The sequence below is a fragment of the Protopterus annectens genome, chromosome 10.part0 (genome assembly GCF_019279795.1).
Source record: "Protopterus annectens isolate FY-2018-M chromosome 10.part0, PAN1.0, whole genome shotgun sequence".
NCBI lineage: Eukaryota > Metazoa > Chordata > Ceratodontiformes > Protopteridae > Protopterus > Protopterus annectens.
In genome coordinates, this window is record NC_056744.1 from 361,348,289 (window position 1) to 361,367,014 (window position 18,726).

Consider the following 18,726-nt stretch of genomic DNA (forward strand, 5'->3'; position numbering starts at 1 on the left):
CCTAACTTTTTTAGCTGTCTTCCTTGGTGGATCATCGGAGGTGCCCGCTCCGCCTTCCATCTTAGACGCCAAGCGTCAAAGTTGCTGATTCTCCAAATAGAGATTTAAAGATAAAAAAACAGCTTCTAAGGATTTTAGGGACAAAGGATTGGCAGCTATCACAGGACTTGTAGTCGTGACCTGTCCTAAACAAAATAAACACTGATTGTGCATGTCCTTATGTGGAATTTGCCTTCCACAAGTGCACTTTCTCTTCCTAGATAACATGTATCTGAAACAGGTAAAGAAACAAGCAAAAACCCTGCAAGGGCACTTATCTGAATGCGGACAACTAGGAGCGATCGTCAAAAATGGATGGCCGAAGTCAAACAAACGGGTGACTACTGGAGCTGGCGATCGGACATCTGAAACACACTGCGGCAGAAAAGTTCTGAATTGGGTACGTGCAGATGTCATAGATATAGCTCGCATCAGTTTATGGCTCTTACTTGCAACATCACACGTACCCCTGCTTTCACGACATTAGTATACTGGCAGATGTCCGGTGCTGCAGGCAGCAACTCCCTAAGGTGAAGAATACTGCAACATAAGAATAGAAGGACATCAACTGTATGAAGGAGCAACCTGACAAATACAGTACGCATGCAACCCAAACGCTGGAACTAGACACTTAACAAAAAAGCTGTTAAAAATAAAAAGTGGGAATAATAACTTTTTAACACAGTGATACTGTCTGTAATGTCTTTAAATGTCAATGGTCTCAGAGACAAATAAGAAAAAGAAAGAGTAGTGAACTACATTACAAAATGCAGAGTGCAAATAGCTATGCTACAGCAGACACATTTGGAAAGAACTGAACATGTGAATTTGATAAATAAATGTTTTCAAGATGTTTTTTCAGCAGAATACCTGGGATAAAAGAAAATAAAAGTATATATATATATTAATTGCAAGAGGAGCTACGATAGTGACAGAAGATGCTAAAAAAGATAACAATGGTAAATGTGTAGTACATTGGCATGTATTTATATTCCACCTAAAACTGCTATACTGGAGCTTAAGAAAATTCTGTGAAGAATAATTAGATTTCAGCAAGGAATATTACTTATAGGTGGGGACTGAAATTTGATTTGCAGCACGGAAGATGTGTCTGGGGGCCCAGAAAGGAAAATATAACAAAAGAGGGTAGATTTTTGAAGACATTTATGAAAATATTTGGCAGGGGGGTATTCAGTACTAGGATTTCAGAGTGAATTTACATATTATTCCCCAAGATACAAAAACTGGGCCAGGCTAGACAGAATTTATATTTCACAGCAACATATGTATTTAATTTTTCAAATCTAGGTGCTTAGGATTTCCCTCTCTCTTTCCCCCTTGGCTGACCTGGTGTGACTCAGCTTGAACTCTACAGTTCCCTACAAAACAGAGTCTACAGGACTGCAATTGGTCACCATAACAAAATCAGTTTCTCTCAGCATTTAAGCAGAGCAGGTTGCACACAAAAAGCATTTAAGCTTTCACTTACAGTGCTCTGTAATTTTGCAGGTCACCATTTTGGTCAGCCATAGGGCTCTTTTTTCTACTTGAGTGTTTGCCCTTTTCCCTGTAACTTAACTAAACTGACTCTTACATTAAGAGCTATAATACTTACCTTATAGCTTTAGGACACCTTAGGAAACCTTGTAAACTGCAATAACCCTGCTACGGTCGCCCTCGCTATGCTCAGGCTCTCTTCGTTCCCCTCCCTGCCCCCAATTCCCTCCCACCACTAGTACCTCTAATTTATAGTACTATAGCCACTCCCCCACTTTCTAGATCCTATCTGCTTTCATCTGGGATAATTCCTCCCACCCCCATTCTTCTACCTACATTTTAATAGTACCTATTAGCTTTCATCTGGCATTCTCCCATCCCCCATCCAGTACCTTTACCTCACCACTCTATCTTTTGGTGCTGCATCACCAGGTAGAACAGTTCCTTAACTCACTAGCCGAATCACAGATAATGATATACTCTTCTTTACTACCCCTCTTGTTCGCACCATACCTCCTTACCTTGTATGAAAACCAGTTTCTCATGGGATTTCAGGTCCCAAAAGGCCATACTATCACCCCAGCTGTAAATCCTCCCACCTTCAACCATACTTACAGTACCAGGTCCTACCCAACATCTTGTTCAGTCTATCAACATCTCAACCCCAGGCACATTAGCTCTAGATCCAAACACTACCACAAACTAATAAACAAATTCCTGAAGTTCATCACCAAGTATAGACTTAACCTAATACTTGGTGGTGATATTCACCCCAACCCTGGCCCACCCACTTCAGATACACATACCCCCTCTACTTGCAGTCTAAGCTACAAACCTACAATTAATAGGCCAACTCTCTCCTAGCCTGTCATCTCAATATTAGAAGCATTAATAACAAGGTACATGAATTGCATGCACTTCTGGATGTCTACTCCCCTGAGATTCTGTGTTTATCTGAAACCTGGTTAAAACCTAACACTACAGACAATTAAGTGTTACCACCTGGGTACAACATACACAGGCTGGATCATGCTTCGAGGAAGCTGTACTCTATAAATCTGAGTTGAATGTCACCACAGATGTAATACACCATCTCAGATTAATAACTCAGAGATTCTTGCCACCAAATTGCAACTTAATAAAAATAAATGCATTAATATCATCTGTATGTACATTCCCCCAGGTAAAAATATATCTACACTTGATCTCCTGCACTGGCTATCATGTCACTACACCCAAGAACCCCTACTACTTGGAGACATTAACATAGACTGGGGCATCTGTTCCTCAGAATCCCCAACCACCCATATTAATCTGCATGCATTTACACAAATTATATCCACCCCTACCAGGATAGGTAAACCCAACCAAAAAGAAAGCATACTTGACTGGGTAGTCATAAATAGTCACCCCCAACTGTACACCTCTGGTAGCCTCCCTGATGGCCTAAGCGATCACCTTCTCACATATGTAATTAAGCACAAAGCCATTAATTCCCAACAACCCTTACTGAAAAAGGTTAGAAACAATAAAAACTTTGACCCTGCCAAATTCCAACAAGAACTAAACTCATGTAATTGGTCTATTCTAAAACACCTCCCCTTAGAGGAAGCAGTAGCATTAACAACAAATTCCTTGAGATCCCTGATTTGCATGCACCTGTTCGTTCAAAGAGAACAAAGGCAAAAACTGTGCCATGGCTTTCTAAAGAGTCTAAACTCAAAATTACCCTTAGAAACAAAGCATGGGTTTTATGGCATTCTTCTAAAGACCCCCAAGATCACATTAAATACAGGCAATCCAGGAATTAAACTAAAAAATCCATTTTACAAGACAAAAAGCAATACTACTGTAATTTACAGACAGTAAATCAAAATAACAATCAGAAGTTTTGGGCAGGTTTAAATAATCTACTACATCCTGGACAAACTTCAACCCCAATCCCTACTGCTACTATTGATAAAACCACTGTTTGACAGTTTTAACCAATTCTTTACTGAGACAATTCAAGCCCTAGCTAGCCAACTACCTCCTAGCTCCCCTGGTCCTGAAAGTAACACCCCTAGAAACCTACTCGCGTTCAGATTCCAACCAGTCGCCACTTCACTTATCCATACCTTGATCAAAAAATTAAAACCCACTACACTCTCTGCTGATCAACTCCCTGCCAAGTACTAAAAAAATCAGCTGATGCTATTGCTTACCCCGTCTCAATACTAATCAATCAAACCATAGTAGAAGCTAAAATTCCCACTATCTGGAAAATATTCTATGTAATCCCACTTCACAAAGGAGGCAGCTCTACTGAATTCTCCAGTTATAGACCAATAGCTATACTCTCTCCACTTGCAAAGATTATGGAAAAATGTATTCATAGACAACTCATGCATCACCTAATCCAGAATCACCTTATGACAGACACTCAGCATAGCGTCCGTCCTCATCACAACACTACTTCAGCCCTCCTAGCCTTTACCAACACCATAAACCATAATCGCAACAATAATTATATATCCTCAGCCCTCTTCTTGGATCTTTCCAAGGCATTCGATATGGTTGATCACCAACTTTTAATTCACACCCTGCAAACATTCTGTCTGGATACTAGAGCCCTTCAATGGTTTCAATCCTACCTGAATGGTCGACAGGCTGTCCTCTGGCAGAACAACCTCTCTAACCTTCTACCTAACACCCTTGGAGTACCACAACGCTCTATACTAGGGCCCTTGCTGTTCTCCATCTTCATTAACGACTTTTATACTGTCATCCCAAAAATCACCTGTATCCAATATGCTGATGACACTACTATGATTTGCTCGGCCACATCTCCAATAGAGTTATGATCAACTACCCAGACCACCTTTAATATAATAGAAAACTGGCTTTCTGAACATCATCTGATCCTAAATCCCAAAAAAAAATAAAATGTTGTTATTTTCGCCAACATGTAGGTCTACTGCTTTCACCTTTACCATAAATTCAAATGATGGCACAATAATCTCCCCTGACTCCTCTACAAAACTATTAGGTGTCATCATAGATAATAATCTAAAATTTGACCTACATGTTAACCAAACTATCAAAACCATCAATAAAAAACTAGGGTCACTTTACAGAATAAAAGCTTTCCTAACCCCTCCAGCTAAAATTGCCATAACTCGCTCTCACCTTTTTTCAACCCTTCTGTATGCATCCCCTCTACGCTCAAATTTAAATAAGACTGCCCTTAACAAACTCTCAATTTGCTACAACCACATTGCCAGGTTTGCCACTGGGCTGCCTTTTAGGACACATCATTGCATCAATCTAAATCAGTTTGGGTGGCTTGAACTACCCAGCCTAATCCAGTATAACCAACTAATTATGGCCTATAAAATCCTCTATAATCCGGACAATACTCCTGCACTTAAAAATATTATCACCCCCTATAACAATCCTAGACCGCTTCGATCCTCTAACAAACTACTAATTCAGACTAGCAAAATTAATAACACTCTTGCAAACACTCTTGACTCTTTGCAAACTCTAAGTAGATCCTGGAACTCTCTTCCAGCTGATATGACCTTACTTTCCACCTTAGGTCAATTTAAAACTAGACTCAAACAACATTGGTCACTTAACTGGCTATGTCAATGTATCAAGCCTGGCTAACTCTCTCTAGAATGTGTATAAATCTGTTAATCAGCTTACTGTGTAATTTAATTTAATCCTGATTTACGCTCGGGATTAACTCTAACCTGTGGAACTTGTTTAACTTGCTTACTTATGTAATCTCTGTAAATAGTCTGTTTGTAATATGTAATGCTGTATCTGCTTACCCCTTGGAGCTTTTTCTCCCCGGGCCTCCACTGAAAATGGACATGCATCCAGTCGGACTATCCCGGTCAACAAATGTAAAATAAATAAAAATAATTTAAAGTCTTGCTACACACCCGATAACTATTTCAGATCACACACCAATAATAACTAAAATAACACAGGGTAATGAAACAAAATGAGACACTGGCACTTTCCCACCTATCTGCTGAAAAAAGAGGAATTTAAGGAATGGGTAGTGGGAGCTATTAGAGAAGATAGAAATTTCTTCTGAAAATACAGCTAGGGAGTGGGATAAAATTAAAGTGGAGTTGAAAAATTGGGCAGAAATAAAAGAAAGGCAAATATGGTTAAGAAGTAATAAGAGGGATTGACAAATGTTAAAGTACTGTAAAATAGGGGAAATCCCACAGAATAAGAGGAGGAGCAACTGCAAAAGGTTAACCAGAAAATTAGGGATTACCTCGATAATATGCATGAGTTTAGAAAGATTGCTGTAAAGCAACTGTTTTTTGATAACTCTAGAGCACAACAATTTTAGCATAATAACTCAGGCAAAAGAAAGTAGAAAGGGCTGTTACCAAGCTTAGGGAGCTTATAACAAGGAAGATAATGAGATCCTGTAGAGGAATTAGAAATATTTTGTAAATTCTATGAAAGTCTGTATAAGGCAGAGAAATATGGAAAATATGGAAATCAAGAAAAGGTACAAATGGAAATGTTTATGGAAGAATTAAATATGCCAATGATACAGGTAGATGAGGCTCAGTTACTGACAGTTAAAATAGGAAGGGAGGAGATAAAAATGGCTATGTAAAACCAATCTACAAGAAAGTCCCCAGGAAACTTAGAGGTGATTTCTGCTTGACTTACAAAGCCATGACCCAGCTCTGTTAGAAATGCAACATCTAAAGAAATCCCAATCCCACCCTGCACCACACGCTCCAGAGACCTCAACCTCATTACATGTGATGATATGTGAAGGCTGCCAGCCTACCCAGGTAGAATTTTCTAGATAATTCTGCCATTTGTAAATATTAATATAACCACAGGCTTGTTCTCTTAAATGGAAGAAAATGGTGTTAAATGTGGGAATGCAAAAATGTAACAACAGTGCACTCTGCTGTAGGAAAGCTGGTAAGTCAAGCCTTGTATAATTGTTTGATCACAAAACCCATAGCCGAGATGTCTGGATGAAGGAATTCTTGCTTTTGTTTTGAGACTAGAGTTAATTGCTAGAATTTGCATGTATGTCTTTTATTGCTGTAGCTTCCTGACCTGGTGCAAGATAAAAAGGGCTGTTACACTCTGAGCTTCTGTTAGCCTGGGAAACAGAAAATAATGATGTAATCTGATATGAGTCAGTGGTAATGCGTTATCAATTTAAGGACAGAGAGACTCAGAACATTTTGCATTTGTCTTGAGAACATCCAACATCACCACCACTCTGCCTATGCTCTATATGTAAGTTAATTTTAGAACTGTGTTTTCTCTTAGATACGGCTAGGAAATAGGAAGATTAGATTAGTTTTTTTTCTGCATTGATGTCAGAACTTTTCTATTGTATTATTTTAAGTATTTCTCTGTGATCTCTGAACTCTTGACTAGCACTGTGTAGTAAGAAATATTGTCTTGTGTTTTTATTATTAAATATGTTTAAACCATTCAAATGTGGCTGTTTTGTATAGAGAGAATTTAAGCTCTAGAGTACATTGCATGTATATAGTGACACTGTCCAAGTCATTCCAATAAGCTTTGCTGTTCACACTTACCATTTGGATAGTAATATTGCACAGTAATAATTGGACACCCTTTAAGGGCCTTGTTAGTAGCTATTAGTGGTTGGTGGCAGGTGGTACTACCGTATAGTCTGGGTAAAAGAGGCACAGCTAGAGAACCTGTGCTAGCCTTCCCCAGGAGTGTCTGTGTGTTTGTATATAACTCATATCCCAAAGTGTGTGTATGTGTGTATGTGTGTGTGTGCGTGTGTGTGTGAGCTACTTGGGCAGGGACACGAAGCACTGGTTGGACAGAGAGGGTGCTGGAGGTTTTAGCTTGACCACTAGGCTGAGATGTGGACCCTACAGATGTGCCAGTGAAAAGTCTTATTGGAGATCTGGAGAGAAAGGGAGAAACCAGCTCCAGACTGACTGTGATCTCTGTGTACTCTTAAGGGAAATTATACTTTACTGTGTGTGCATTTGTTATCCTCCCCTATGTGGATGCCCCTCAGTAGTGTTAGTGGTGAGGATTGAGGCTCCTTGATTGCTGGGCTAGTGCACGGGCATCACATATTAATTATTGCTACCACAAAGGAACACCAGTGAAAAACAGCTCTACTTTCCACCAAAATGGATTTTATTATACAAAATCTCTTTCTCTAGTGCCTCGGTCAATGCCTTTACAGAGTAACTGTACTTTACTCTGTAAAGGCATTGGCCAAGGTGCTAGAGAAAGAGATTTTGTATAATAAAATCCATTTTGGTGGAAAGTAGAGCTGTTTTTCACTGGTGTTCCTTTGTGGTAGCAATAATTGGATATATCTCATTTTTGTTGTTAAAATATCACATATTAATTGTTTGGCAGTGGTGGGATATCCACACCACATATTAATTGGTTGGCACACACTAATTGGCTTGTAGTGGTGTGGATAGTGAATTCCTGTAGCTTGTGTACAGTGATTACTAAAGGTGTATTGTACTCTAAATCAGCCATGCAGTGAATACTCAGAGTTCAGATCACAGCTGTTTTATTTCTTTTGTTAGCTTAGTTAGGCAGGAAGAACAGGCAAGCATGTCAGTAGTGGAGTATGGAAAGCTGGCAATGAGCCAGTTAGCTGAGATGTGCCAGGCTAAAGAACTGGTGCAGGGAAACCTGACCAAGACAGACATGATTGCAGCTTTGGTCACAGCTGCATCAGAAAACAGCAACCAGGACGACGATCAGACTGGCCGTGGAAATGTACAACACTCAAGGAATGGACAGCTCAACCTTTGTGCAGAGGACTTAAAAATCCATCTGGAACTAAAGAGACTTGAGTTGGACGCCAGGCATTTGGAAATGGAAACTGTGGAAAAGGACCGGCAGAGGCAGCACAAAAAGGTTTACAGCTTGTACTGTTAAATTTTGCTTAGATCTCTGTTGAAACTGTTGTCTCACTGTTCTGAGAGATTGATCTGCAAATATACAGAGATGAGTATTTTTTTTTTTTGTTTTACCGTTTGTACTGCTAGTTGTTGCTTAGATCTCTGTTGAAACTGTTGTCTCACTGTTCTGAGAGACTGATATACAAATATACAGAGCTGAGAATATTTTTTTGGTTTTACAGTTTGTACTTTTAGTTGTTTCTTAGATCTCTGTTGAAACTGTTGTCTCACTGTTCTGAGAGACTGATCTGCAAATGTACAGAGCTGGGTATATTTTTTTGGTTTTACAGTTTGTACTGTTAGTTGTTGCTTAGATCTCTGTTGAAACTGCTGTCTCACTGTTCTGAGAGACTGATCTGCAAATATACACACAGCTGAGTATATTTTTTTGGTTTTACAGACTGTACTTAGGGTTGCCACCCCTCCGTTTTTTTTCTGGACTATCCGGAAATCAAACTGATTCTCCGGTAGTCCAGAAAACACTGTACAAACTCCGGTATTCTGTTTCAAAAAGGAAACAGACTATCGGAGTTTGTAAACCGGCTGATTTACTATGCTTTTTTTTTTTTTTTTTTTTACAGAAAAGCATAGTAAATCAGCCGAAAGCAGGCAGCAGGAACGAAAAAAGAGGGTGTTCCCCGCTGAGTAATGTCATTCTGATGTCACAAAATGGGCGGAATGTGGGCGGGAGTACTGGTGATGTAAGAGGTGTGGCTTTACTCCAGTTTTCGCCACGAAGGAAGGTGGCAATCCTAATTGTACTGTTAGTTGTTACTTAGATCTCTGTTGAAACTGTTGTCTCAATGTTCTGAGAGACTGATCTGCAAATATACAGAGCTAAGTATATTTTTTTGGTTTTACAGTTTGTACTGTTAGTTGTTGCTTAGATCTCTGTTGAAACTGTTTTGTCCCACCCACCCTCCCTATTTTTGGTTTGTAGCTTAAATTTGGTAGCTTTTGCAGTTGCCCGCCCCACTGTAGATTTGATCTGGCACACTCCCCCAGTCCGATCTCTTTACCACATTCTACCTAATAAACTCTTTCTGCACTTGCTTTTAGTCCTTTTTAATCTAATTGCATTTTTTAAACTGTGTTCGGTTTAATATTGCTAAATACTCCAGTGTGCTAGCTTGCACTGCATATGAATTGTTTTTACTACTGTTTTTGCTACTTTTCTGTATATAAAAAAAAAAAAACCTGTAAGCCTGTTTCCTACCTTTCCTGTAACTAGTGTTCCAGATACATATTTGCTGTATCCAGGACTGTATGTAAGCCTTTCTATGTTGGAGGGAAGCCTTCTAGCTTATCAGTGGGAGTGGTAAGCACTAGGTAACCTGTCTACCACATAAGGAGTGGTTCTGGCCCAGAAATTGTAGTTAATCTCTTCCATCTCTCTCAACTTTCTGATTTGAAAGCCTGCATTTGCACTTGTTTCTGTCCTGTAACTCATCTAGTGCAGATACAGATTCTTAGTTTCAGCACTTAAATTTGCTTATTCGTGCTCAGCACTTTTTCAGAACTTATAAGCACTAAATAAGCTACTAATTACTATAGGACTCAATCTTCCTCATTACCTAGAGGAAAAAAGTTTTTGTACTTACTTTTCTCACTTGCTTAGAGAAAAACAGCTCTTGTACTCACTTTCCTCACTTATCTAGAGGAAAATATTTTTTTATTCAGGCATGTCCAAGGGTCAGCTCCCAATGTAGAAATTGCCTCATGTACTCAGACAACCCTCTCCTCCTACCACCCAACACTACAACCTGTGAGAGATGCACTTATCTAGCCAAACTGGAAGTAAAGCTCTCTCCAACCAAGATTGAACTTGACAGTCATGAGGAGAAAGTAAACATTTGCACCACACCACACTCATCACAGTCTCACTAAATCTACACCACCAAAATCCACACATAGTAACACAAAAACATTTGCGGAGGCTCTCAATAATAATCTGTCTAAGCAAAAGAGACCTCCAAAGCAGAAACGCAAGCAACCTCCATCCCCCAACACAACTCAAATGACACAGAGCCCACAGACTCAGTGTGCCACACAACCACAGCCAATAAGGCAAAACAACGTACCCAACACACAAGTCATCGGCGACTCTATAATCAGGCACACTGATGTCCCACTCACCAGGCTAAACAAGGAGAAGGTTACTGTCAGCTGCCTGTCGGGTGCCAGGATCCGCCACATAACCCAGGCACTCAGGTCACTCCACAACAAGTACAAACATGACTCTGTCATTGTCCATGTTGGTGTGAATGACCTGAGACGTACCTCCCTGGACTACATGAAAAGAGACATGGAAGAGCTCTCCGATCTTGTAGCCCAGGCAGGTACGACCATAGCATGTACAAACGAAAATAAACTTGTAAAAAAAAAAATTTGCTGGTTGTTCATTTTCCAATAAAGTCTTTGTGTGACGTCGATCCCAGTCTGGCTTTTTTTACAAGGTATGACCATAGCCCTGAGTAGCACTCTGCCATCGCCCAGAATGATACCGCAGTACAAAGACAAAATGATTGACTTCAACAATTGGCTAAGTTTCTGGTGTCATTCTAAGGGGATCCAGTATATGTCTGCTTGGGATGACATGGTCGACAGACCACGATGCTTTGCCACAGATGGCCTGCACCTGTCACCCCTGGGATTCCGGATACTGGCTAAGGCTCTTGCTGCCCCTATAGTGCCTTTTTTAGGCAAGGTTCAAGTAACAAATTCACCACCATAACAGGAACAGGCAAGCAAAAACTGAGGGTAATGCTACTCAATGTTAGAAGTCTAAATCTCAAAACGCACTCACTCGAGGCACTCCTTAAAATGGAGAACATCGATATCTGTGCAGTGACTGAGACCTGGTTCAAGGCTCGAGAGAGCACTCCTGCACCACCAGGCTATAACTCATACCACACTTTTCGGCCATGTAACCTGGACCGAAACACCAAAGGCGGAGGTGTGTCCATATTCATTAAGGATATCCACACCTCCAGGCTAGTTGCTCAGCATAATGCATCCGAGGTTATCCAAGTACAACTAACTCTGGGCAAAATTGTAATCCAAATTCTAGCTTGCTACAGATCCCCCACCTTGCCCCAGTTTTCCCACTCCTTTTCTTGATGTACTGGAAAATATTAGGGTTCAACCAAACACCCTAATAATGGGTGACGTCAACTACTTCACCATTAACTGGGAAAACTACTCGTGTACCAACTTCTTAGCTCAACACTTTCTGGAATTCATAAACTCCAATGCCCTGGATCAACTTATCCACACACCAACCAGGGGCAACAGTATCCTAGACCTAGTCATTACCAACATGAGTGACCAGTGTACCACACCTGAAGTCAACTCCTCGTTGGTCCGATCTGACCATAAGCTAATCACCATTGATATCCACATCCCGCCGCCACCCCCCATTAAGGAAACCACAGTAAAAAATTTCTCCAAAGCCAACTTCATGCTTTTTAACACAGAAGTGATGAACTTCATGACACCCATGTAGATGGACAATACAGTTACAACTTCTGAATCCTACACAAATGCACTCTATAAGCACTTACATGAGTGCATGGATCATGGTATCCCAAACAGAACCAAGACGCTATCCTCCAAAAAAAGGAAGCCAATCTGGTGGTCCCCTGCCATAAACAAACTGTACAATAGAAGGAAGAAGCTGTTGCAAAAGTGAGTAAAACCCCATGAGTGGAGGAGCTCCCTGGTCAGCCTCAGTAAGAAGCTAAGATCCCTTATAAGATCCTCCAAAGCTAGCTACGAAAACAAAATCGCCACTAATTCCAAGGACAACCACAAAGCATTCTATAGCTATGTCAAAAATCTCGATGGCAACAACCAGATCAGCTCTGAGTTACAGCACAAAGGCAAGAAAATTACAGAACCAACTGATATTGCCAACATCCTGGCAGATAGGTTCAGTGCTAACTTTACCCCCTCTCACCCCCTAAAGGGCCCATATCTATACAGGAAGAATGCAGAGTCCCTGTAATCACAACTACGCAGGTAAAAGCTGCACTCTCTAAAGCCAAAAACATAGCATCCATGGGACCGGACAACATCCCAGGCTGCGTTTTACACGAACTTCAAAATGAACAGGCTCTCCACTTAAGCACCATGTTCAATAATAGCCTTGCATCAAGCTTTGTGCCTACTGAATGGCGCACAGCAACAGTTATCCCACTCCACAAATGGGGAGCCACCACTGATCCCGGGAACTATCGACCTATTAGCCTGACAAGCCTGGTCTGCAAGGCCATGGAACGCATCATCAAGGAATTCATAATCAAAGACATTGGTACCCTCCAAACTCTGGATCCCACCCAGTTCGGGTTTGTGAAAGGCAGATCATGCCTCCTGAACCTGATCGACTTCTTTGAGGCAGTCACCAAAGCCGTAGATGAGGGTAAGGTGGTTCACACAGCCTATCCTGACCTCGCCAAGGCTTTCAACACCATCCCCCATTCTGGAATTATAGCTAAACTCACTAAACTAGATATAAATCTCTATGTCACAAGATGGGTTGCCAACTGGCTCACTGACAGAACCCACACTGTAAAAGTTGCAGACTCCAAATCTGACCTCAAAGCAGTGACAAATGAAGTACCACAGGGTTCCATCCTGGGACATTTCCTGTTTGGTATCTACTTTTCTGAAGTACAGGCAAACACAGAAGGACTCTGGCTAACAAAGTTCAGAGATGACTGCAAACTAGGAGCCATAGTCAAGTCCCCAAATGATGTGGACATCCTACAGAAGAGCCTCGCTGAGACAGATGCCTGGTGTCAGAGCCATGGCCTCAAGCTCAATGCCAAAAAGTGCAGTGTCATCCCCTTTGCTAAAAACTCTGTACCCATGAACTACCACATAGGCAGCAATCTACTTAACACCAAATGCGTGATAAAAGACCTTGGGACACTGCTGGACAGTAGTCTCTCCTTTGATAGTCACATTGCCACAGTATTCAGGAAGTCCTTCTATGTGGCACACCTCATCATAAAAGGGTTCTCATCCAGGAAAAAAGAGGTCATTGTTCCCCTCTACTCGACACTCATTAGACCCATTATAGAGTACAACGCCCCTTTTGGAATGTACCTCACAAGACATCTGCAGCAGCTGGAAAGGCCACAGAAGTACCTCACAAAGAGGATTACTGGCCTCAAACAACTGCTCTATACTGACCATCTCAAAAAACTCCAGCTTTACTCCATAGCATATCGCCTACTCCAAGGTGATCTCTGCCTAACATATAAAGCTATGTAAAACCCAGAGATGTTGGACAAGCTACACCTAAAGAAATCCCAGTCCCTCCGAGCTACACACTCTAGGGACCTAAACCTTGTCACCACAATAAACAGGACATGCTGGAGGGATAGATTCCTGTCCCAGAGACTTCCCATACTCTGGAACAGGCTACCCATCTATGTCACGCAAAGTTCTTCATTAGCACTCTTCAAGAAAAATCTTGATGAGTGGATGGGAAATAGGAAATACACCCCGGGGATCACTTCTGTGTCTCTGCTCGACAGTGGCACAGGAAAATAACTTTCTTGGGTGGCGTAAGCCAGGGAACCTTATTGGCTAGGCTTACGTAGGCCCTTAAGCCAATAGCCTAGCCTAGTACCTACCTATGAACCTATGCTGACTCTTTGCCAGAGTCATGGAGGTAATGGGGAAGGGAGTAACTGGACCCCAGAAGCACAAAAGGTCAGTAAATTTCTTCCGCAGTTTACAGAGGGGAATAATTTTGATAGTTTCATTGATATGTTTGAGAGGGCATGTAAACAGTATGATGTTGACCAAAGGCGATGGGTGCGGTTCCTGACCCCCTTACTCCATGGTAAATCTGTAACTGTGTTGTCTAAACTTGCTGATTGTAAATGTTTTGATTATACTGCTGTTAAGAACTGTTTGTTAGAATTCTTTAAGCTAACACCTGAAACTTATAGGAAAAAGTTTCGTGAGCATAGATGCAAGGCAGATGAAAATATGTGGGAATATGTTGCTGAACTGAGCACGTATTTTCATAGGTGGATGGGTGGATGTCAGGTCACCACTTTTGAAGGGCTGGTAGATTTGTTTGGTGAGGGAACAATCCCTTAGCACTTTGCCTATGGACATGAGGATCTAGTTAGCTGATAGACAATGTGCTACTTCAGAGGAGTTGGGGATGAAGGAAGACATCTACCTAGCAAGCAGGGCGTCCCTGCACAGGAAAGAGACCCCCCCAGTACTGCTCATGGGTCTAAAGGAACCCATGGTGTGCAGCTCAGACTGCCCCAACAGAATCTGCCAGTAGCAGGGGAAGCCACTATTCCAGGTACACGTCCAGGACCTAGGGTTAAATTTTTGAATGCATCCAGTGGGGCCATGTTGCATACAGATGTCCACAGAGGCAAGGTGGGGAACAAAAGTTGAGGGAGCCAGTAAGTGAGGAAGACAAAATGTCAATAGTAGGTTGTCTTGGGACAACAGGGGTACCGAACTACCATCCTGCAGATATCCTGACAGGGAAGGATTTTGATGGGGCAGTACTAGGTGTTAATGCAGTTACATGCATTCAGGCTTTGAGACAAGCATGTGGGTCTGGTAGCCTGGGGGAGACCCAGACAGACCGCATACTTGCAGCCAGGACTGGTGAGGTGGTTACTTCAGGGAGGAAGCTACACTGTAGCAGTGAGACTGAAGGTGAGCCATAGCTGCTTGTGGGTACTGATGTTCCCTTGGACAGAGTGACTGCATAGGTAGAGGTGAGTAGTAGCACCCAGGCTGACAGTGAGGCACCACTGTCAGAGGATACCAGACTTCCTCTGGAAGGGGAGCTGGGGAGGGGTACAAGGAGAGAGTTGAGACAGGCTCATTTCTCAGACCCTACATTGCAAGGCCTGAGGCAGGTAGCTAGGGAGGCACCTGACTCTCAAGGGAAGGGGGGAATCTGTATACTGGGGCAAAGGGTTACTGTATAGAGTGTGGACCCCTGAGGGAGGGCTAGAAGGTCAGAGGGTACAGCAGTTGGTAGTGCCTAGAGCCTACCGTCCGGCACTTCTAGCCATAGCCCATGATATTCCCTTTACAGGTTATATGGGCATAAAACATACAAAGAGATGTATTATGTAGAACTTCTACTGGCCTAGAATTTCCAGAGATGTAACAGGGTACTGCAGGACCTGTGAGTAGTGCCAAAAGATAGGCAAGCCAGGAGACAAGGTGAGAGAACCTTTGATGCCTTTGCCTGTGATTGAGGAGTGATTTTAGAGGGTAGCTATGGATATTGTAGGGCCTCTGAGTACCCCAAGTTCCACAGGGAAAAAGTATATCCTATTGGTAGTAGACTATGCTACAAGATACCATGAGGCAGTGGCTTTGTCCTCCACAGAGGCAGAAAAGGTGGCAAATGCTATTTTAGAGATTTTTTCAGCAGGGTAGGTTTCCCAAAAGAAATACTGACCAACAGAGGTGCCAGTTTCATGTCAGACCTACTGGCTTGTCTGTGGAAGTACTGTGGGGTGAAGCACCTGAAGACCACCCCCTACCATCCCTAGACTAATAGTCTGGTTTTAAACTCTGCAATCAAGTCCATGCTACTGGCATTTGCAAACCAGTTTAAGAGAGAGTGAGACAAATATCTGGCCCATCTGTTGTTTGCTTACAGACAGGTTCCCCAGGAATTCACAGGTTTTTCACCCTTTGAGCTGTTGTATGGGCATAGAGTGAGGGGACCTCTTGATTTAATTCGAGATGAGTAGGAAGGTGAGTGTGAACCTCACAAGGAATCTGTTGTGGAAATATGTCCTAAACCTCAGGACAAGGCTCGGGAAACTCATGGGCTTGGCCCAGGAGAACCTGGCAGAAGCCCAACAACAGAAAAGGGTATGGTATGATAGGAATGCTCCAGTTAGAGAGTATGTTGTAGGGCAGCAGGTAATGGTTCTCATTCCAGTCAGACACAACAAGCTGCAATCAGCATGGGAGGGACCTTACAGGATAGTAAGAAAGCTAAGTGATGTTAACTACATGGTAGAACTGCTAGGCACAAATTGTACCATGTTAACAGAAAACCTTACCATGATAGGGTGGCCCTTGTGCTGAGTATCTGCAGTAGCTTGCAGGAGGAGTCTGAGGGAGAGCTGGTGACTGATCTTCTCAGTGAGTCCCGGACGGACACCTCAGTAGAAGGGGTAGCAATGTCCCAGCAGTTATCTCCTACCCAAGTTTGAGAAATTCAAGCACTGTTAAAGGAATCTGGGGACATGTTCACTGAGAAACAAGGGTGCACCCTCCTGGTGCAACACCAGGTGGATACAGGACCTCAAAGGCCTATTAGGCAGGCCACTTATAGGGTGCCTGAGAGAGTCAAACAGACTCTGAGGAAGGAGATATGGGACATGTTGGAACTAGGGGTAATTCAAGAGTCCAACAGTCCCCAGGCCTCCCCAGTGGTGCTGGTGCCAAAGAAAGATAGCAGCACCAGGTTCAGTGCGGACTACATGAAATTAAATAGTCACACAGAGAGAGATGCTTACCCCATGCCTAGGACAGATGAGGCCCTAGAGCAGCTGGGTGGGGCTAAGTATCTTACAACCATTGATCTTACCAGTGGTTACGGGCACGTGCCCTTGATTCCCAGTGGTAGGGAGATTCCCAGTGTTAGGGAGAGGTCAGCCTTTGTGACTCATTTTGGCTTGTATGAGTTCACAAAGATGCCCTTTGGGATGAAAAATAAGAAGTTATGTACCTACCATAACGTTCCATGTTAGTTGTCTTCTTCTCGCCTTCTTTCTTGCTGGATGGGTTCGGAGCCGATCCTCGGCTCCGACTCGGCCAATACTAAAGCTCGAGAGCCAATTCCACCGGCTCGAGGCTCCCCTATATCCCACAATGCTAGGCGGTAACTACTCAGATCTCGTTTGATAGCTAAACCAAGCAGTTCTGGTCTCCACAGTATGGAGAAAAAAGAACCCACCTCTATATGAACCTGAATGTAAGCTACCACAAACATAAAAGGGGGAATAGAGGTGGTAGAACATGTGGGAAGGAAACTCCAAAGGAAGATTCCAAAATTTCCTATCGGTCTGTCCAGGCTAGGGGGAAGGAGGGTGGGACGCAAGAAAGAAGGCGAGAAGAAGACAACTAACATGGAACGTTATGGTAGGTACATAACTTCTTAATTTTAAGTTGTCAATCTCGCTTTTGCTGGATGGGACCGCGTCCCTAGCACCTTATTCCGGGTGGCCTATCGAAACAGACTCTTGAGAACAGTGGAACCAAAGCTGGCACGGTTTCTGGAGGCCATATCCAATTTGTAATGTAAAATGAAGGTATGAGGAGAAGCCCAAGTGGCTGCTGCACAAATGAAATCTATTGGCAGCCTGTCCTGAAAAGCTACAGATGTAGCTAATGCCCTAGTTGAATGAGCTCTAGGTCTTGAAGGCAGTTTTTGATGTCTGATTTCATAGATGAAGGTAATTATAGAGGTAAGCCATCTTGAAAGGGACACCTTAGTAACTGGAAGGCCCAACTTCCCTTCCGCATAAGACAGGAAAAGTTGATCAGATTTCCTGAATGGTTTAGTCCTGTCTAAATAATATCTAAGTTGGCGGTGAACATCTAGAAAATGTAACTTTTGTTCCGACCTGTTGGAATAGTCAGGGAAGAAGACGGGGAGATCAATCGTTTGGTTCAGATTTGTCTCAGAGGAAACTTTATGTAGGAAGGACGGATTAGTCCGGAGGGACACCCTATCTTTGTGGAAAACTAAGTAAGGAGGATGACTGCACAGAGCATGAAGTTCAGATACCCTTCAAGCTGAAGTTATGGCTACTAGAAAAAAGTGTTTTCCATGAGAGCAGTTTAAGAGGGCATGAAGCCGCTGGTTCGAAGGGGGGGAGGATCAAGGATGCCAGAACCAAATTCAAGTCCCATTGAGGTGGGGGATCTTTGATTGGGGGCTTGAGCAGAAAAACACCTCTTATAAAGGCTTTGCAGAGCTTATGGGACATGATACTGGAGTCAGAGACTCCTACATGAAAATTAGATATGGCAGCTAGTTGTACTCTAATGGTAGATGGAGAAGAGCCTAAATGGAAGAGCTCTGCCAGAAAGTCTAGGATAGACTGGATAGGTGCAGTGAAGGGGTCTATATTTTTTGATGCTGCCCAGAAGGAAAATGTTTCCACTTACTATTATAAATCTTCCTGGTAGAAGATTTGTGAGA

General features: G+C 42.5%; 1 protein-coding gene across 1 annotated transcript in view; it reads right to left on the reverse strand.

The window, feature by feature from the left end:
- KIFAP3 (kinesin associated protein 3) overlaps positions 1–18,726 on the reverse strand; it is a gene marked incomplete in the record, with an annotated part of 1,467,647 nt that overhangs the window by 151,036 nt on the left and 1,297,885 nt on the right.